Below are 21,133 nucleotides of genomic sequence, written 5' to 3'. Positions count from 1 at the left end.
ACACCTAGCTAGTTTTTTGTATTTTTTGTAGAGGCAGGGTTTTGCCATGTTGCCTTAGCTGCTTTTTTGATACTCCATTAAAACTTGATTTTTCTTGAACTTTGGATATTTTACCCTTGCATGATACTATAATATCATACCTTGGTCACTTTGAAAATAATGGTTCACTGAGATCTTCTATATGCTGATACATTTGATTATATGGTATCAAAATACATTCATCAATATTACCATCAATCTCATCAGAATACATTTGGAAAGCTATGGTGGATATAAGTTTTCTAAAATTCTAATTTTTTGTTCAAAAGCTTGAGTTTTGTTATTAGCAATTTTATTGTTGAATTTTATTATGGCCTGTCTGTTGTTTTCCTTGAAATAACAGAATCTCCTTTTTTCTATTTTTTTGTGTCCTCTTTTATTTCATTGAGCAGTGGTTTGTAGTTCTCCTTGAAGAGGTCCTTCACGTTCCATGCTCATGGATAGGAAGAATCTATATCGTGAAAATGGCCATACTGCCCAAGGTAATTTATAGATTCAATGCCATCCCCATTAAGTTACTAATGACTTTCTTCACAGAATTGGAAAAAACTACTTTAAAGTTCATATGGAACCAAAAAAGAGCCTGCATTGCCAAGACAATCCTAAACCAAAAGAACAAAGCTGGAGGCACCATGCTACCTGACTTCAAACTATACTACAAGGGTACAGTAACCAGAAGAGCATGGTACTGGTACCAAAACAGATATAGACCAATGGAACAGAACACAGTCCTCAGAAATAATACCACACATCTACAACCATCTGATCTTTGACAAACCTGACAAAAATAAGAAATGGGGAAAGGATTCCCTATTTAATAAATGGTGCTGGGAAAACTGGCTAGCCATAAGTAGAAAGCTGAAATGGGATCCCTTCCTTACACCTTACACAAAAATTAATTCAAGATGGATTAGAGACTTAAACGTTAGACCTAAAAACCATAAAAACCCTAGAAGAAAACCTAGGTAATATCATGCCGGACATAGGCATGGGCAAGGACTTCATATCTAAAACACCAAAAGCAATGGCAACAAAAGCCAAAATTGATATATGGGATCTAATTAAACTAAAGAGCTTCTGCACAGCAAAAGAAACTACCGTCACAGTGAACAGGCAACCTATGGAATGGGAGAAAATTGTTGCAATCTACTCATCTGACAAAGGGCTAATATCCAGAACCTACAAAGAACTCAAACAAATTTACAAGAAAAAATCAACCCCATCAAAAAGTGGGCAAAGGATATGAACAGACATTTCTCAAAAGAAGACATTTATGCAGCCAACAGACACATGAAAAAATACTCATCATCACTAGCCATCAGAGACATGCAAATCAAACCCACAATGAGATACCATCTTACACCAGTTAGAGTGACGATCATTAGAGTCAGGAAACAACAGGTGCTAGAGAGCATGTGGAGAAATAGGAACACTTTTACACTGTTGGTGGGACTGTAAACTAGTTCAACCATTGTGGAAGACAGTGTGGTGATTCCTCAAGGATCTAGAACTAGAAATACCATTTGACCCAGCCATCCCATTACTGGGTATATACCCAAAGGATTATAAATCATGATGCTATAAAGACACATGCACACGTATGTTTATTGTGGCACTATTCACAATAGCAAAGACTTGGAACCAACCCAAATGTCCATCAACGACAGATTGGATTAAGAAAATGTGACACATATACACCATGGAATACTATGCAGCCATAAAAAAAGGATGAGTTCATGTCCTTTGTAGGGACATGGATGCAGCTGGAAACCATCATTCTGAGCAAACTATCAAAAGGAAAGAAAACCAAACACCACATGTTCTCACTCATTTGTGGGAATTGTACAATCAGAACACTTGAACACAGGGTGGGGAACATCACACACCGGAGCCTGTCGTGGGTTGGGGGGAGGGGGGAGGGATAGCATTAGGAGATATACCTAAGGTAAATGACTAGTTAATGAGTGCAGCACACCAACATGGCACATGTATACATATGTGACAAACCTGCACATTGTGCACATGTACCCTAGAAGATAAAGCATAAAAAAAAAAAGAAATAGTAGAATCTCCTTTTTTTGAGAAAATGTCTCCCAAAACCCAAGCTGAAATAACATTTTTTGTCAGTAATCCTTTGAAGTAAAAATGATATTCCATTAAAGTGGTTAATTCACTTCATGACTTAGTCACACGAGGGTTTTTTCTCAGGTAGTCTGTAGGAATGCTCATGTATACTTCCCATTTCATCACATAAAATATTAAAAAGATATATTCAAGGATTAAGATGTAAAATTTTGGCCAGGCGCGGTGGCTCAAGCCTGTAATCCCGGCACTTTGGGAGGCTGAGACGGGCGTATCACGAGGTCAGGAGATCGAGACCATCCTGGCTAACACGGTGAAACCCCGTCTCTACTAAAAAATACAAAAAACTAGCCGGGCGAGGTGGCAGGCGCCTGTAGTCCCAGCTACTCGGGAGGCTGAGGCAGGAGAATGGCATGAACCCGGGAGGCGGAGCTTGCAGTGAGCTGAGATCTGGCCACTGCACTGTAGCCTGGGCGACAGAGCGAGACTCCGTCTCAAAAAAAAAAAAAAATGTAAAATTTTCACTCCTTCATCATAGACATTCTTTTTATTTTTGAGACAGGGCCTTGTTCTGTCACCTAGGCTGGAATGCAGTAGCATGACCACAGCTCACTGTAGCCTCAACCTTCTGGGCTCAATCAATCCTCCTGCCTCAGCTTGCCAAGTAGCTGGGACTAGAAGCATGCAACTACAATGTCCATCTAATTTTTGTATTTTTAGTAGAGATGGGGTTTCGCCATGTTGGCCAGGCTAATTGCAAACTCTTGACCTCAGGTGATCTCCCCGTCTTGGCCTCCCAAAGTGCTGGGATTACAGGCCTGAGTCACTGCCCGGCCCACCGTTCCTTTTTAAACCTTTCCTGTGCATAGTAGTCATACCATGACTACTAGTAGTTTGGTGTTACTGCCTTTATTTGTGCTAAAGTACCAGCATTTTAACCCACCATTGTATCTGCACCCTTACAGCAAATGTCACCATGTTAGTATTCCTGTCAAAATAGTTTGGACCTGGGGGTCTGAGGACCGCACTTTGGGAACCAATGAAATAGGTGCTTACACCTACTATATATCATATCTTTTCATCTACAGGATTTTTAAAAACTTGATTGCAGTTAATGTTTTTGTAATTTTTAAAATATGGTTTTGATGGGTTTCAGTCCAGAGCAACAACATGTATTTTATTTTGCTTATGCTGAAGTTTACTAGATAAATACTAACCTAATAGAATGAGGTCCTAGATCTAGTTGCAGTTTCTTTAACCAAAAAAAAAAAAAAAAAAAGCAAACACAAACAAAAAAAACCCCAAAACTAAAAATGTAGAAATGGTCCATATGGTGTATTCCCAATGTATGCTGCAGAATTTGAAGAAGAAAATGCAATAGTCCAAACATGGTGTTCTTTAAGAATAGGATTGGGCCAGGCACAGTGGCTCATACCTGTAATCCCAGCACTTTGGGAGGCCGAGGCGGGCGGATCACGAGATCAAGAGATAGAGAAACCCTGTCTCTACTAAAAATACAGAAAATTAGCTGGGCATGGTGATGGGCGCCCATAGTCCCAGCTACTCTGGAGGCTGATTCAGGAGAATGACGTGAACCTGGGAGGCCGAGCTTGCAGCGAGCCAGGATCGCGCCACTGCATCCAGCCTGGGTGACAGAGCAAGACTCCATCTCAAAAAAAAAAAAAAAAAATAGGATTAATTCTGAAGAGTTTTAGCCTGTAAAGAGATTTGGGACACTGTAAGAGAGGAATGAGAAGAATGAGAATAGTAAAATAAATAATTTTTGAAGAGATACACTGTTAATGATGTCCTCCTTCAATACAACTTGTTTTTTTTGTTTTTGTTTTTGTTTTTGTTTGAGATGGAGTCTTTCTCTGTCACCAGGCTGGACTGCAGTGGCACATCTCAGCTCACTGAAACCTCTGCCTCCCGGGTTCAAGTGATTTCCCTTCCTCAGCCTCCTGAGTAGCTGGGACTACAGGCACGTGCCACTACGCCTGGATAATTGTTTTTATTTTAGTGGAGACGGGGTTTCACCACATTGGTCAGGATGTCTCGATCTCCTGGCCTTGTGATCTACCCACCTCAGCCTCCCAAAGTGCCAGGATTAGAGGCGTGAGCCACCGCACCCAGCCAACTTGTTTTTCTTAAAAGAAACTTTGGTAAGTATTTGGTTTCTGTGGCTTTGGCTATAATTCAGATTACAGTTTTGAAAGCAGTGTTTCCTAACGTTGTGTGTGTGAAATGGTTTTCCATGACTTGAACCTAGTTCTTCTGAAGCTAATATGTAATAATAATGGCTTTTCCCCAATTTATAACAGAAAACATTACAACATAACAGAGGAAATGTCTATTAGTCGGTGAAAGCACATAAGGCTTAGTTCATTAACTTTTTTTAAAAATCACATGTAATTGTGTCCTGAAAATATATGTATAGTAATGGCATTTATTGGTATTACTTGGTTCGTGTGATAGAATAAAATGTTAGAATTTTATGGTGTTTGAATTAGTTATCTATTGTTCTGTCACAAATTTAGTGGCTTAAAACAACAAACCTTATCTCACAGTTTCTGTGGGTCAGGATTCTGTGCAGTTTACCTTGGGTTCACTGACTTGGCCTCTCACCAGGCAGTGAAGATGTTGGTGGCAGCTGTGATCATCCCAAGGCAGGATAGGGAGAGAATCCATCTCCAAGCTTGCATTGGCAGGATTCATCTCAGAGGCTGTTGGACTGGGCCTCCATATCTAGATGGCTATCGGTCAGAGGCCTTTTACAATACCTTGCCATGTGGGCCTCTCCATAGGGCACCTCATCACATGGCAACTGGCTTCCATCAGAGGGAGCAATGGAGAGAGCAGGAGAAGGGTGACCAAGGCAGGCATCATAGTCTCCTTGTAGCCTCACCTCAGAAGTGACATTGTTACTTTTGCTGTATTCTCTTTGTTAGAAGTGAGTCACTAGGTCCAGGAGTGGGAATTTTACAAAGGCATGAATGGCAGGAGGTGACAGTGATCAGGGCCATTTAGAGGCTGCCTGCCAGTGTTGAAGAAAATTGTTGACTTCTATGAGCTGTAGCAGCAGACAGTGCTATGCAAGGAGAATGGCTGTCTTAGAAGTCCAGTGCCTCATATGAGTTTTAATGTGTTGCCTTTTCCCCCTGATACATTTTGTTTAAATCCATGGTCATCTTGCCATTTAGTGGTGTGGTTTAATTTTATATTTGGGTTAGTCTGTATGTAAATGTTTAACATAGGTGTCTCTGTGTTAAACAGGAATCCTGTTCATTTTCTTCACCGATATGGTTTGTGGACTCTGATGAGCCAAATCTGACATCAGTTCTGGAATGTCTAGAAGATACTAAGAACAACAATTTGGTGAGAAAAGAAGCCAACCTATTTTCTGTTTTCCTCATGAACATGATATATAGAAATTGAATGTTAAGAGATAACATGATTAAAAAGCATGCTTAATGACCATAATCTTAGAGGATTTAAAGTCTGGGTATGGCCGGGCGCTGTGGCTCACGCCTGTAATCCCAGCACTTTGGGAGGCCGAGGCGGGCGGATCACAAGGTCAGGAGATCGAGACCATGGTGAAACCCCGTCTCTACTAAAAATAGAAAAAACTAACCGGGCGCGGTGGCAGGTGCCTGTAGTCCCAGCTACTCGGGAGGCTGAGGCAGGAGAATGGCGTGAACCCGGGAGGCGGAGCTGGCAGTGAGCCGAGATTGCTCCACTGCACTCCAGCCTGGGCGACAGACCGAGACTCCGTCTCAAAAAAATAAATAAATAAATAAATAAATAAATAAATAAATAAATAAAGTCTGGGTATTTTAAGTCCTCCGAATCTTTCTTACTACCTGGATTCGCTTTATTATTTACCACATGTATAACCTTAGTTTAGATTAGGAATTCAGGATCTCTTTTTCCCTGAATTCTAACCATTAAGAGCCAAGCAAGCATTTTGGGTAGAGACCACTAGCCAAGGTGAGAAGTAGAAAAAAGACCAAGGTGGAAGTGAAGGTAGTGATGGGGAGAATGATACCAGAACTAGTAGGAGGGAATTGCCTTTTTTTTTTTTTTTTTTTTTTTTTTTTGAGATAGAGCCTCACTCTGTTGCCTAGGCTGGAGTGCAGTGGTGTGATCTCGGCGCACTGCAAGCTCTGCCTCCCGTGTTCATGCCATTCTCCTGCCTCAGCCCCCCGAGTAGCTGTACAGCCGCGTGCCACCATGCCCAGCTAATTTTTTGTGTGTTTTTAGTACAGATGGAGTTTCATCATGTTAGCCAGGATGGTCTCAATCTCCTGACCACTTGATCCACCCGCCTTGGCCTCCCAAAGTGCTGGAATTATAGGCATGAGCCACCGCACCTGGTGGGAATTGCCTTTTCTTTCAAGGGACTGTAAATCTGCAGTAAAAGTCAATGATATTCAAATAGAAAGTTTTGTTTTTATTTTTAGTATGTAAAGAAATATAACTTTCCATGTTGGAAAAATTTTAAAAACCCTTTTTAAATTATAAAACTCATAAGCAACCATTGTTGAGAAAATTAGTAAAGTACAGAAAAGAAAAAGAAAAAAATTAAAGTCTTCCGTAATTTCTCTACCTAATATTGCCACTATTGACAGTTGACATGATGGCCATTTTCTACCAGTATATATTTTTTCTTTGGTAGTAAAATACATATCCCTTATAGATATGTTTAAATAGTTGAGGTCATATTCTCTATAGTTTTTTTTTTTTTTTTTTTTAAGACGAAGTCTCGCTCTGTTGCCCAGGCTGGAGTGCAGTGGCATGATCTGCGCTCACTACAAGCTCCGCCTCCCGGGTTCACATCATTCTCCTGCCTCAGCCTCCCCAGTAGCTGGGACTACAGGTGCCCACCACCATGCCCAGCTAATTTTTGTATTTTTTAGTAGAGATGGGGGTTCACCATTTTAGCCAGGATGGTCTCGATCTCCTGATCTCATGTTCTGCCTGCCTCAGCCTCCCAAAGTGCTGGGATTACAGGTGTCAGCCACTGTGCCCGGCCCTTTTATATTCTTTTAAAAAGTATTTACTGTATTTTACCATGATGTCATAGTGTTTATAGAAAAAAAAATCATTATTTTCAGTTGACATGATTGTTTACCTGAAAATATCCAAAGGAACCAACTGAAAAAACAATTTTTAAGATTAGTGGCTAAAAGCTCTTTATATAAAAATCAATATCCTTCCCCAATGCTAGCTATAATCACATAGAAGATATAGTGGTGCAGTATTTTTTCAGGTTTTTCAGGTGTTTCAGCAAAAATTAAATATCTAGGAATAAACTTAGATGTGCAGGACTTTTATCAAGGACATGACAAAATTTTGCTGAGTGAAATGAAACATTTGCATTCTATGTTCCTGGATGAGCAGATTTCATGCTATAAATATGTTAGTTATCACCATGTCTTCATATTAATTTATAAATGTAATTTCTGCTGGGCACAGTGGCTCATACCTGTAATCCCAAAAGTTTGGGAAGCTGAGGTGAGTAGATGACAATTAGCTGGGTGTCTGTGGCACACACTTGTAGTTCCAACTACTCCTGAGGCTGAGGCAGGAGGATCACATGAGCCTGGGAGGCAGAGGTTGCAGTGAGCCGAGATCATGCCTCTGAACTCCAGCCTAGGTGACAGAGTGAGACCGTGTCTCAAAAAAAAAAAAAGAAAGAAAAAAAGTGTGTGTATATATTTTATATATATATACATTTTGTGTGTGTGTGTGTGTGTGTGTATATATATATATACAAATTTCAGTACAAATTCCAGCAGATTTATTTTTGGCACTTGACAAAACAATTCTAAAATTTGTTTAGAAGAGTAAATAATAAAAAATAATCAAGTATAGACTCTTTCAACCAAATATTAAATAAAATATTGTAGACTAGCCCTGGGCCAGACAGATAAAGGCAATGGAAGTTTAGAACCAGAGTCATGCAAATGAGAATTTAATATAAGGAAAAGTTGAAATTTTACCTTCATAGTGAAAAGATAGATTATTCTGTAAATAGTTTTAGGAGAACTGGCCATTTGTGGAAGTTTGAGTCTTAACTTCAGTTTTTGTCAAAATAAGTTATAGTTAGTTTAAACACATCTATTCTTAAATATTAGAAGAGAAGAACTTCAGTTGGACGATATTTTAAGAGTTAAGGTTGAGGCTGGGCACAGTGGTTCATGCCTGTAATCCCAGGACTTTTCGAGGCCAAGATGGGAGGATTGCTTGAGCCCAGGAGTTTGAGATCAGCCTGAGCAACATAGCAAGACTCTCTCTCTCTCTCTCTAGATATAGATATACATATAAATATATATATACAAGTACAAAAAAGAGTTAAGGTTTGTATGGAGAGCCATGAAGATAAGAGGTAAAAATTAAAGGTTTGATGAACACATGTTTACATCTCCAGCAGGGGGGTTGATGGGAAAGAATGATAGACATAGCTCCATTACTGCTACCTCCTTTTAGGGAGTTGCTTCTGAACATCTAAAGATAACAGTTTTATAAGAGCAGAAATGAGTTATTTTTCAGTGTCTAAAACATTATATAACATACATACATACATACATAAACATGTTCATAAAGTTAAATGAAGTAGGATATAAAATGGGGCCTAGTGTTTAAAAAATAAATATATTTACATGAAGGAGAAAACAACTCACCTCCTACTCTTACAGCCTCTGCCAGTTTATCATAACCTAGTTTATTGAGAGAATAAGCTACATGTCTTCACCTTTTCTCATTGAGCTCATTATAATCTGGATTCTGCCTTCATCGTTGCGCTAAAATTTACCTCTTAGTTGCCAAATCTAGTGGCTCCCCTCTTAGTCCCCAAATTGACCCCTCTGTAGTATTTTGATACTGTGGATTGTTCCCTTGTTGAAACATTCCTCCATTCTTGATGTCCACCAATAAAGAGCTGGTTAAATAAAAATTATAGTGTAGTTTTATAATAGAATATTCTGTTGTAGACCAAAAAATGCAAGTAGTCTTTCCATAAGAGCATGTGCAAACTTCTAAGATATATTAAGTAAAAAAGTGAGGCATAAAATATTGTGTATAATCTGACCCCTTTAGTATACAGTGTAAAAAAAATCTATGTCTGTGCTTGTTTATACTTACTTTTTTCTCCCCTGGTGGATACAGGAAACTGAATAGTAGAACACAATTAAAAAAAAAACTGTGGGCCGGGCGCGGTGGCTCAAGCCTGTAATCCCAGCACTTTGGGAGGCCGAGACGGGCGGATCACGAGGTCAGGAAATCGAGACCATCCTGGCTAACACGGTGAAACCCCGTCTCTACTAAAAAATACAAAAAACTAGCCGGGCGAGGTGGCGGGCGCCTGTAGTCCCAGCTACTCAGGAGGCTGAGGCAGGAAAATGGCGTAAACCCAGGAGGCAGAGCTTGCAGTGAGCTGAGATCCGGCCACTGCACTCTGGGCCTGGGCGACAGAGCGAGACTCCGTCTCAAAAAAAAAAAAAAAAAAAAAAAACAAAACAAAACAAAACTGTGTGGCTTCTGTGCCAGGACCTGTGATAATTGGGTATAAAAGATAAAAAGGCATGTCCATGTCCTCTGGGAAGGGACATGATAATCGAATGGGACTTCTATCGGATTCTTTTCTCCTGTTTTGATCTTATCACCCACCTTGGTCTCCTCCAATCTCTTCTTCCTTGGCCTACTTCTTTCTTCTCTTTTCATTCTGTGCTTTCTCTGAGTAATCTTTGACTCCCATTACTTAAGTCATGACCTGTGTTCCAGGGATTCCTAAACCCATATTCATCTCGAGTTTCAAACCCATATATCTGTCTGTATATCATATATGTTAGGGAATCTCACTTGGAGTAACATGGGTGTTCAAAATGATGATATTTAAATCTTCATGTATCTACCTCTTAGCACTGTATCAGCCCCATCATGTGTTCCATCAACAATTCTCCTTGTCATTGTGAGTGGGACAAAATGAAATAATCAAACTAGTCACCCATGCGCAAACCTGGGAACTGTCCTAGCATTCTTTTATATACTACTGCTCTCTGACTGCCCCCCTCCCCCTGAAACTAGTAAATTTCTAAGACCTGTCCTTCTGAATGTCTCTTACTATTTTCCTTGTGATCTCAGTTTCTTCCTCCCATCCCTCAAATGCTTTTTGTGTGTGTGCGGTGGGGAAGGAGAGTAAAATTGAAATTCATGGAACTTGTACTACCCTGTCTTTCTTTGTTTCATTCTTTTTTTCCTTTTTTTTTTTCTTTTGAGATGAAGTCTCACTCTTGTCCCCCAGGCTGGAGTGCAATGGTGCAATCTTGGCTCACTGCAACCTCCACCTCCTGGGTTCAAGTGATTCCCTGCCTTAGCCTCCTGAGTAGCTGGGATTACAGGCACCTGCCACCATGCCCAGCTAATTTTTGTATTTTTTAATAGAGATGAGGTTTCATCATGTTGGCCAGGCTGGTCTCAAACTCCTGACCTCAGGTGATCCTCCCACCTCAGCCTCCGAAATTGCTGGCATTACAGGTGTGAGCCACCATGCCCGGCCCCTACCCTGCCTTTCTTGTTGCTTGGTATGACTCCACTACTCTGCTGCCTCTCTCCCCCTGCAGCGGGATAATTTAGGAATCAGAGAGACTGAGGGGTTGATGAGGATATATATTATCATTTAGGTGCCCTGGCCCAGTCAGATTAACATCTAAAGGACTGAGCCCTGAACAAAGAGTCAGGTTACCTTTTAAGCATTTTGTGGGGTAGAGGGGAGATCTGTGCAGGGGGAAGCATATTACAGAAGCAAGAAACAAAGACAGTTATTCAGTTGAGACATGCATTACATTGTTTCTTACTTTTCAAGGAAAAACATGTTTTACAACTTGAGTTTATCTGTCTAGTGACCTTGCAGCTGCACAGCTAGAGAAACAGGGTCTTCACAATGCCTGGGAAAGGAGGAGAGATAAGGCTCACTAGCCTCAGAAAAACAAGCAGTTAATTTTTAAAGGACTCCCCCTCTTTTTCTTTTCTAGGGGGAATTGGTTTTTGTTTGTTTTTTTACATACAGCTGAGTTTTTGCTTACACATTCTTTTTTTTTTTTAATTACACTTTAAGTTCTAGGGTACATGTGCATAATGTGCAGTTTTGTCACATATGTATACATGTACCATGTTGGTGTGCTGCACCTATTAACTTGTCATTTACATTAGGTATATCTCCTAATGCTATCCCTCCCCACTCCCCCCCACCCTACGACAGGCCCCGGTGTGTGATGTTCCCCATCCTGTATCCAAGTGTTCTCATTGTTCAATTCCCACCTATGAGTGAGAACATGCGGTGTTTGGTTTTCTGTCCTTGTGATAGTTTGCTGAGAATGATGGTTTCCAGCTGCATCCATGTCCCTACAAAGGACATGAACTCATCCTTTTTATGGCTGCATAGTATTCTATGGTGTATATGTGTCACATTTTCTTAATCCAGTCTATCATTGATGGACATTTGGGTTGGTTCCAAGTCTTTGCTATTGTGAATGGTGCCACAATAAACATATGTGTGCATGTGTCTTTATAGCATCATGATTTATAATCCTTTGGGGATATACCCAGTAATGGGATGGCTGGGTCAAATGGTATTTCTAGTTCTAGATCCTTGAGGAATCACCACACTGTCTTCCACAATGGTTGAACGAGCTTACAGTCCCACCAACAGTGTAAAAGTGTTCCTATTTCTCAACAACCTATCCAGCACCTGTTGTTTCCTGATTTTTTTATGATCACCCTTCTAACTGGTGTGAGATGGTATCTCATTGTGGTTTTGATTTGCATTTCTCTGATGAGCATTTTTTCATGTGTCTATTGACTGCATAAATGTCTTCTTTTGAGAAATGTCTGTTCATATCCTTCACCCCTTTTTGATGGGGTGGTTTGATTTTTTCTTGTAAATTTAAGTTCTTTGTAGTTTCTGGATATTAGCCCTTTGTCAGATGAGTAGATTGCAAAAATTTCTCCCATTCTGTAGGTTGCCTGTTCACTCTGATGGTAGTTTCACATTCTTTAATTTCTTTTTTTTTTTTTTTTTTTGAGACGGAGTCTCGCTCTGTCGCCCAGGCTGGAGTGCAGTGGCTGGATCTCAGCTCACTGCAAGCTCCGCCTCCCAGGTTTATGCCATTCTCCTGCCTCAGCCTCCCGAGTAGCTGGGACTATAGGCGCCTGCCACCTCGCCCGGCTAGTTTTTTTTTTTTTTTTTTTGTATTTTTTAGTAGAGATGGGGTTTCACCATATTAGCCAGGATGGTCTCGATCTCCTGACCTCGTGATCCACCCATCTTGGCCTCCCAACGTGCTGGGATTACAGGCTTGAGCCACCGCGCCTGGCCCTTTAATTTCTTTTAATTCCTGTTTCACTCCAGCCCTCCTGTAGTCCCTTCTGTGCTATAGGTCAGAGTGTCCTGTCCAGGTCTGTGTCCAGATCGCCCTGCCTCATCTTCATTATGTACTTAGCACAAAGCAGAGCACATTGGGTGCATAACAAATCCACACTGGGGCTTGGCTTCCTTTTAAGCATGAGGATTTTTGGTGGATCCTAATTTATGGTTCAACCTTCCTGTTTCCACCTTCTTCATTGATCACTTTGGGAAGGCTTATTCTTTGCTTCGTTAACCCATTCTAATCCTGTGTCTTCTTTCTTTGTCCTTTGTAAACCTGCTTCTTTCTCTTCATCTCTTTTCTTGGTCAGAGACACCCAGAAAATTGTTCCCGACCAAGTGAAGTGAGTTGCCTTATTGGATCCCATTTGAGTCACCTTATACATTGAAAAACATTTTAAACAATGAAAACCACACTTGTGCACATAGTTTACCTTGCTTACTTCCTTAAAGTAAATGTGCTTACAACACAATTAGGACTTAAACATGGAAATTTACAGTTATTCTTTGCAGTTTCCTAGTGAATTATTATTTTTTAGACAGACACTTAAGAGCCTACTAAGTATCAAGTGTTTTGCAGGTTTATTTGATCTTTACCATTCTGGGAAAGTTTTCATTTCTTTGTTTTACAGATGAGTAGACTCAAACTCAGGGAATTAGATGTGATATCCAAGGTCATCTAGATTTCCAGGCTCTGTCTGCTGGATCACATTTGCTTTTGTACTTTTAACTGACTGTGATTGGAATATATAATTTTATAAGCCATGTGTAACAACACTGCCTGTATGTTTTTTTCTTCTTTTTTTCTTTTTTGGTAGCCTCATTAATGCATTAATGTTCTCTTGTTTGAAGTTGTAAGTTTCTAAGAAAACAAGGTAGCAATGAGAAATTGGACAATGTCTGGAACTTCCTTCCTCTGCCTATATTGTTGTCATTCCACTAGTTATCAGTTTTAGTGATTATACCCCAAGCCATAGTAACATTCTTAAAATAGAGACTCCTGAAAATATTTTAAAGAGTTTTTTTTTATCTGTAAGCTACAGTTGAGCAGTAACAAACTTTTTTATTTCCTTCTGGATTGATTACAGTAGTCATAACATTATTGATGTCTTCTAAGGGCTCTTTAACATAATGCTTATTTACTGAAATGTGTTTTATGGCTTCATCAGCAACTGAAGTGCTGGATATGTGGACTCTGCAGATTAGATAACCTTCCTAAGCACCTGGATGTTGAGATGCCAGATCAACCACTACCCATGGGTCAGGTAAAGTAAAAATTCTCCAGTGTTCAAGAGCTAAAATAAATTGTCTCAAACAAAAGTCAAACTAGGATGATTTTTTTTATTATTATTCACGTCATTTAGAAGTTAGTTTTTCTGTTCCTATTGAATTGTTTTGTTTGTTCTGTTTTAGATACTAAAAATAACCTTTTCATTCTTTGGAGCTGCTAGCATTTAGTATGACAGGTAAAAAAAATTGCCCTTTTCCCTAACACCAGCTTTTCATTGTTAATATTCCTGGTGTCCATAAATGTTCTTGCTTCTTTCATTGTTTGTCTTTGCTCATTGAATTACCTTCACCTAGAAATGCCATCTCCTTAAGTCTGTCTCTGCTTCTTAAGGACTCACCCACGTGTTATCTCCTGCAAGCAACAGAAATCACCACTAGGTCACCACTACCCCTAACTTCTTCCTGGATTTACCTATTTAGGCCTCTGTTATTGACTTTTTAGTATAATACATGAGAATTTAGCTCTTATACCACCCACTTTCCCTTCCTCAAACATTATCTTTAGTCATATAAGTTATCACTAATTGTCATTAGGACTTTGTAAAGCCAAGTTTTCTAGAATATTTAGGATAGGATATTTGTTTTCTTGATGGTGTTTTTAGTTTTGCAGTGTCTTCCTCTTAATAGTACTTTTTAATTTAAAAAATTTGGTTGTAGCCCTTCCTGTGAGATCTCCGTCTCTTCCAAAGCCTTTGGCTCCTCTGTGCCCATTTTGGCAGGTGACATTCTGTGCAGATGTCACCTTGAGGTTTTTCTCATCTGCTCTCCTAGAGTAGATCCATAGTTTCCTGGATCCCATGTCATCTTTCTTGGCTTTCCCTTTGTCATTTTACCTGACTATGTCCTCAAGTAAAACCCTAAGAAAGCGTGGAGTGGTATATTTTCTGATCTCTAGCTTCTGAAAAAATACAATCCAGTGTTTGGGTTATGGAGCCAGTCTGAGATAGGTTTGAATCTTGGTCCTACTACTTATTAGCTGTATGCCCTTGGGCTGATTCCCTAAGTGCTCTATGCATCAATTTTCCATTTGCAAAATGGGGGAGCCAGTAATAGCATTAGTACCTATGTTTCTAGGGAGCTATGAGGATTAAATGAGTTGGTACATGTAAACCATTTAGAACAGTGCCTGGTGCATAGCACATCCCCATCACTATTCTCTTTTGTCATAGTCTACCCTCACACTTGATGGATAGTTTGGTTGATTATGTATTTCTAGGTTGAGGATAATTTTACCTTAGAATTTCAAAGTCTGTGCTGTTGTCTTCTAAGCAGTCGTGGTGGTGGAACCTCATGTCATCCTGAGTTTCACTCATTTATACATGACTTTCTGGAAGCTTTTAGGAGTTTGTCTTTTCCTTGGTGAGCTGAAATAGCACAACATTGTACTTAGTGTGGGTCTTTTTTTCATTCATTGTGCTGGGTACACCAAATGGATAGGCGTATGGATGGGGTCTTTCAAAGATGGAATCTTGAATCTTGTCATATTTTTGTTAACTTTCTCTTTTCCATTTTATTTGTTTGTTTTGAAATGTCTGTTAATTGGATTTTAGTCCTCTTGTCTTGAGTCTTGTATCTCACGTTATTTCTAATTCTTTTTTAAATTTTAAGTTCTGGAATATTTTTCTTATCTTTTGACTTTTAGGAAATTTTATTTGTATAGTCATAAATTTAAGTTTTGTTTTGGTTATTTATTGTTGCTTAACTAATTTTCCCAACACTTAATGGCATAAAATCACACATTTGTCTATCTGTCACTACCGTATGGGTTAACTGGGGCTAACTGGACAGTTTTTCTGCTGGTCTCATTTGGCATCTCTCACTGTGCAGTTAGACGGTGTCAGGGACTGGTCATCTGGATGCTCAGCTGCAGTGGAGTGTCTGAGATGGCTTCTTCACCCACAGGTCTGCTGTCTTGGTGTTTCTTCATGTGGCCTTCCTCTCTGCATAGCGTCTCATCCTCTCGGGCCTCTTCATGTGGCTTGTCTTTCTCCAAGAGGATAGCCAATTGTTATTTTTGGCTTCCAGAAGCACAGAAGTGGAGCTGCCAGGTGTTCTGAAGGCTTAGACCTGGAGCAGGTCCAGTGTCATTTCTACCAAATTCTCTAGGTTAAAGTGAGTCTTGGAGCCAACCCAGATTCACTGTGGGATGGGCCTGTTCAAGGACATGGTGACAGGAGGTGTGGCTCATTGGGGACCAACTCCCAAGATGAACCCTGAGTTCTAAGAACTTTTTCTTCTCTGATTATTCCTTATTCATATTCTATTTTGTTTTATTCATCTAATACATTCGGAAGTGTCTTTACAAAGTGATTTTGATACTTTTTTGCCTGCTCCCTAGCATCTCTTTGTTCTTTAATAAATTTTTTTCTTAGTTTACTTTGGTCTTATTTTACTTTTTAAGGCCTTTCCTTAAATATCTATTCTATGTTGTTTATCATTTGTAGTCTTTTTTTTTTTTTTTTTTTGAGATGGAGTTTCACTCTTGTTTCCCAGCCTGGAGTGCAATGGCATGATCTTGGCTCGCCGCAATCTTTAGCTCCTGGGTTCAAGTGATTCTCCCGCCTCAGCCTCGTAAGTAGCTGAGATTATAGGCATGTGCCACCAAGCCCGGCTAATTTTTGTATTTGTTTCTCCATGTTGGTCAGGCTGGTTTCGAATTCCTGATCTCAGGGGCTCTGCCCAAGTCAGCCTCCCAAATTGCTGGGATTAAAGTCATGAACCACTGTGCTGGCCTGTATTCTCTTTTTTTTTAAATTCCCCTTTTTGTTTATTCATATATGAGAGAAGTACTAAAAGACTGGGACGCTGGGTGTGGTGGCTCACACCTACAATCTCAGTGCTTTGGGAGACTGATGTGGGAGGATCACTTGAGCCCAGGAACTCAAGACTAATTTAGGCAACATCATGAGACCCCATCTTTATGGAAATAAATTTTAAAAATAGCCAGGTGTGGTGACACCCACCTGTAGGCCCAGCTACTTGGGAGGCTGAGGCAGGAGGATCTCTTGAGCCCAGGATGTTGAGGCTGAAGTGAGCTGTGATCATTCCACTGCATTCCTGCATTCCAGCCTAGGTGAAAGAGCAAGACTCTGCCTCAATAAATAAATAAATAAATAAATAAAATACAAATAAAAAATAAAAACAGAAAATCGATTGGGAGTTCTTCATGGCCAAGACTTGGCAACTGATAGCTTTTAGGGGGAATGTATGCCGATTCCTAATTGTTATCCTCTACCCCTCTATCTTATCTCCTGGTGCAATCATAAATGATGGCTGGAACCTCCACTTTTGTTTGCTTTGCTCCATTAATTAACCATTTTCCATTTACTGTCATTGTCTAATGAAGGTGAATTCTCTTCTGTTGGTAATCCTATTTCTTTTTTTGTAATTGTGTGTTTATATGTTTCTTCTTCACTGTATTTCTAGTGGAGCCTTAGGACAAAGAGCAGATGGTGGAAATACGTGTTCAGTGTTCAGTTTTTTCTGTAAGACTTCTGCAACTTGTGTTTTTCACTGAATAGCACACGGACTTAATGCATATAGAGCTACCTTGTTTTTCCTGATTGTGTCTACAATTCTATGGAGAAATATAATTTGTGAATTACCTGATGAAATTTTCCTAATTTTGAATCATCATCACATTCCTATAAAAAAACTGTTAGAACGGCTATAGTAATATTTTATTTTTGCGTTTTTACTTCTGTATTAAAGAAGATTAAGGTTTTGTTTGTTTCCTTTAAGGCTCTTATTTCATTTCAGTATCAAGGGTGTGCAGGGCTAACTTGGGAAGCTTTACATCTTTTTTCTAAGACCTAGGATGTAGATCTAGTTTACACAGTAACTTTTGCCTACAGGAATATTTTGCCTCCCATGGGACATTTGGAAATATCTGGAGACATTTTTGTGGTCACAACTGGCCATGGTCAGGTCTTATTGGCATTCCGTGGGTAGAAGGGATGTTACTAAATGTCCCACAACACAGCAGGAGAACCCTCCACAAAGAATTGTCTGGCCCAATATATCAATATTGCTGAGGCTGACAAACCCTGGTTTAAATAAATGTCCAATTTGGAGGATGAGTCTGTCTTTTTCCTTCTTGTGTATTGGTCTCCAGATTTTCCATTTCTTCAGTTCGTTTTCATAACGTTTCATAACGTTTTCATAACTGTAGATTCTTAAAAGAAATGAGATATATTCTGTTTCTTGTTCCCCATTGAGTCAAGAATAATTGAACGTTTGGCATAAGAAACTGCTGAAGAAATATTGGTTGAATAACCTAATATTTCTCTTCTTTTTGCAGAATATAGAAGACTTAGATCACTATGAGATGAAAGAAGAGCCTATGAGTGGGAAACAGTTGGAGGATGAAGGAACTGAAAAAGAAAATTGGGCAATATTAGAGAAAATTAGGAAGACTGAAAGGTATGACAATTTAAACGTGGAAGCGTGTATAAATATCTAGAGCCTGGATTTTTTGGTTAAGTAATTATAGTTAATACCAGGCAATTCATGAACATGCCAATCTCAGCTGCTCTCCTCCTCCATTCCTGCTTTAGTGGTGGATTCAGTCATTTGTTTATTGGTTTTGAGACAGGGTCTTGCTCCGTCACCTGGGCTAGGGTGCGGTGGCACAATCATAGTTCACTGTAGCCTTTATCTCCCAGGCTCCAGTGGTCCTCCTGCCTCCAGTGGTCCTCCTGCCTCAGCCTCCCAAGTGTCTCAGACTATAGGCATGTGCCACCACACCACTTTTTGATTTTCAGTAGAGATGAGGTCTCACTATGTTGACCATGCTGGTCTTGAACACCTGAATTCAAGCAGTCCTCTTACCTTGGCCTGCCCAAGTGCTGGGATTACAGACATGAGCCACCATGCCCAGCCACGCTCATATGCTTTGCTGCCCAGGGTTATCTTTCTCATCTATGAATAGCTACTTTTTATCCTGTTCATCTGCTCTTCACATCCTGAACCACCAGCTGATCCCTGTATATGCCCCTTTCCACCTGTCTATGCTGTTTTCTCTGCTGACCTTCCTTCTGTGGCATCTGTACATTCAAATTCATTCTCTCCTACAAAACACAACTCAAATTATTTCTCCTTCATGAAGCTGACTTTGGTCCATCCTGCTCTGACCAAACCAAAAGTAATGTTTCTCTTTTGACTTAAAATCTCTTTTAGGTGAAGCGGCAGGATGGGAAAGAAACACTGAGTTTGGAGACAGACACACGTATGGTTTCACTTTGCTCAACTCTAAAATATGGTTAGACAGTACATATCTTTTGGATGGTTGCTATGAAAAATAAATTAAAATGATGTATGTATATACAAAAAATGCCTAGACAGAGTAGGGAAATATCAAATAATTGTCTGAACACTTACTGCTTCTTGCCTTGTACTAGAGCTATTTACCAGCTCCACAATATCCGAGGACCAGTTACTTTGTCTTGGGCACAGGTTCTCCAAAACAGGGAATGAATTGTTAAGCAAGTAGATGCCAAATGTTGAAATCAGATAGATAACTCTCCCTCCTTCAATCTTGTTTATATATTAATTTAATTGGTAATTTTTCATACGGCAAAGAAATTTAGCCAATGCCCCATATCTTGATTATTTAAAAAACTGAGATTGTAGCATTTGAATTAATGTTACTGTTCTTTCTGTGTCTTGTGATCAATTCCAGTTTGAGTTATCTTCAAAACAAGGATAAATTAATGAACACTTTTGCATGACCGATACTATGCTAAATACTTTATACTTTATAGATCTTTTCATTTATTCATCATAGCCACTGTGTGAAATAGGTGCTCTTCATATTTTAGAGATAGGAAAAGCTTCTCATATTTTATAGATATGAAATGAGTTCATGGTTACATAGCTAAGAAGTAATATTTTTATAAACTTGATTTTTTTTCTCCTTCAAAGTCTAGTACAGTCTTTAAAACCTTTGGTATCACATGACCAAAAAGTAGTTCCATTTCTATATAGTCTTAGGATATGATAGCGATATTTTTCATCTTTAGAGAAGTCCCTGCACTGAAAAACTGAAACCTGTTGCATGTAAGCACACATGGTTCCCAGTGTCTTAATGTGTGAACTAGACCATCTGTGTAATATTCTTGCTTGTCGTCTTATGAATGGAAGCCTATTTGAGTTAATAATGTGTCACCTTGAGTGTCTTCTAGTATTTTCAAAAATTACTCAGGTTTGGAATAGACTCATACTGAATTCTATGCTATCATGGAGTCCATGGTGGTCTGAACATGTTGGCTAGAGTTTTTCAGGTGATAAGAAAAAGGAAATGGACCAGATTTGTGTCTAGTTTTATATTATCTTCAAACTTCATAATGCTTCATTTAATGGGACTTTTTCTTTTTTTTTAGATGGAGTTTCACTCTGTCACCCAGGCTGGAGTGCAATGGCATGGTCTTGGCTCACTGCAACCTCTGCCTCCCAGGTAAAAGCAATTCTCCTGCCTCAGCCTCCTGAGTAGCTGGGACTACAGGCATGCACCACCACACTCAGCTAATTTTTGTATTTTTAGTAGAGACTGGGTTTCACTATGTTGGCCAGGCTGGTCTTGAACTCCTGATCTTGTGATCTGTACACCTCAGCCTCCCAAGATGCTGGGATTACAGGCATGAGCCACAGTGCCTTGCCTTTTTTTACTTCTGAAATTGTTAAGTGATGATCTAATTTTATTGTAATCTTTTTCTTTTTTCTTTTGAGATGGAGTCTTGCTCTGTGGCCCAGGCCAGAGTGCAGTGGCACCATCTCAGCTCAGTATTACCTCCACCTTCTGGGTTCAAGTGATTCTCTTGCCTCAGCTTCCCTAGTAGCTGGGACTACAGGCACATGCATCCACACCTCGCCAACTTTCGTATTTTTTTAGTATAGATGGGGTTTCATCCTGACGGCCAGGCTGGTTTCAAACTCTTGGCCTCACGTGATCTACCCGCCTCGGCCTCCCAAAGTGCTGGGATTACAGGTGTGAGCCCCCTGCCTGGCTACTGTAATCTTTTAGAGTAGGTCGAAATACCTTAAATTTTTAAATTAGTTGGCTCAGTAGACCCTGGTAAACAGTGGCTTTTGTGTTTCAGGCTGCAGTGTCTGGGTCAGTGTAAGCTTCAGATAGACTTACGGAAGAGCTCAGGGACATATATAGATCACAGAGTTATAAGACAGGTAAGGATCTCTAAATCCCTGCTCTTATTGTTCTTTGTTCTTTTCTGTTGTCAGATTATAAATATCATTTCTTAAAACTGGACAGAAATGGAAATGTTTATTAGCTTTATTTTGTGA

At 39.7% G+C, this 21,133-nt stretch overlaps 1 protein-coding gene across 1 annotated transcript in view; it reads left to right on the top strand.

The window, feature by feature from the left end:
• The first annotated feature begins 13,619 nt into the window (after positions 1–13,619).
• LOC106992317 (uncharacterized) overlaps positions 13,620–21,133 on the top strand; it is a 47,049-nt gene continuing 39,535 nt past the window's right edge. The window contains exons 1-2 of the mRNA XM_077940163.1: positions 13,620–13,809; positions 18,135–18,678. The gene's annotated coding sequence lies outside the window, so the exon portion shown is untranslated. The remainder of the gene's footprint in view (positions 13,810–18,134; positions 18,679–21,133) is intronic.

This window comes from Macaca mulatta, chromosome 7 (genome assembly GCF_049350105.2).
Source record: "Macaca mulatta isolate MMU2019108-1 chromosome 7, T2T-MMU8v2.0, whole genome shotgun sequence".
NCBI lineage: Eukaryota > Metazoa > Chordata > Mammalia > Primates > Cercopithecidae > Macaca > Macaca mulatta.
Note: the sequence above shows the minus strand (reverse complement) of the source record. Positions and strands in the feature narration are given on the sequence as shown.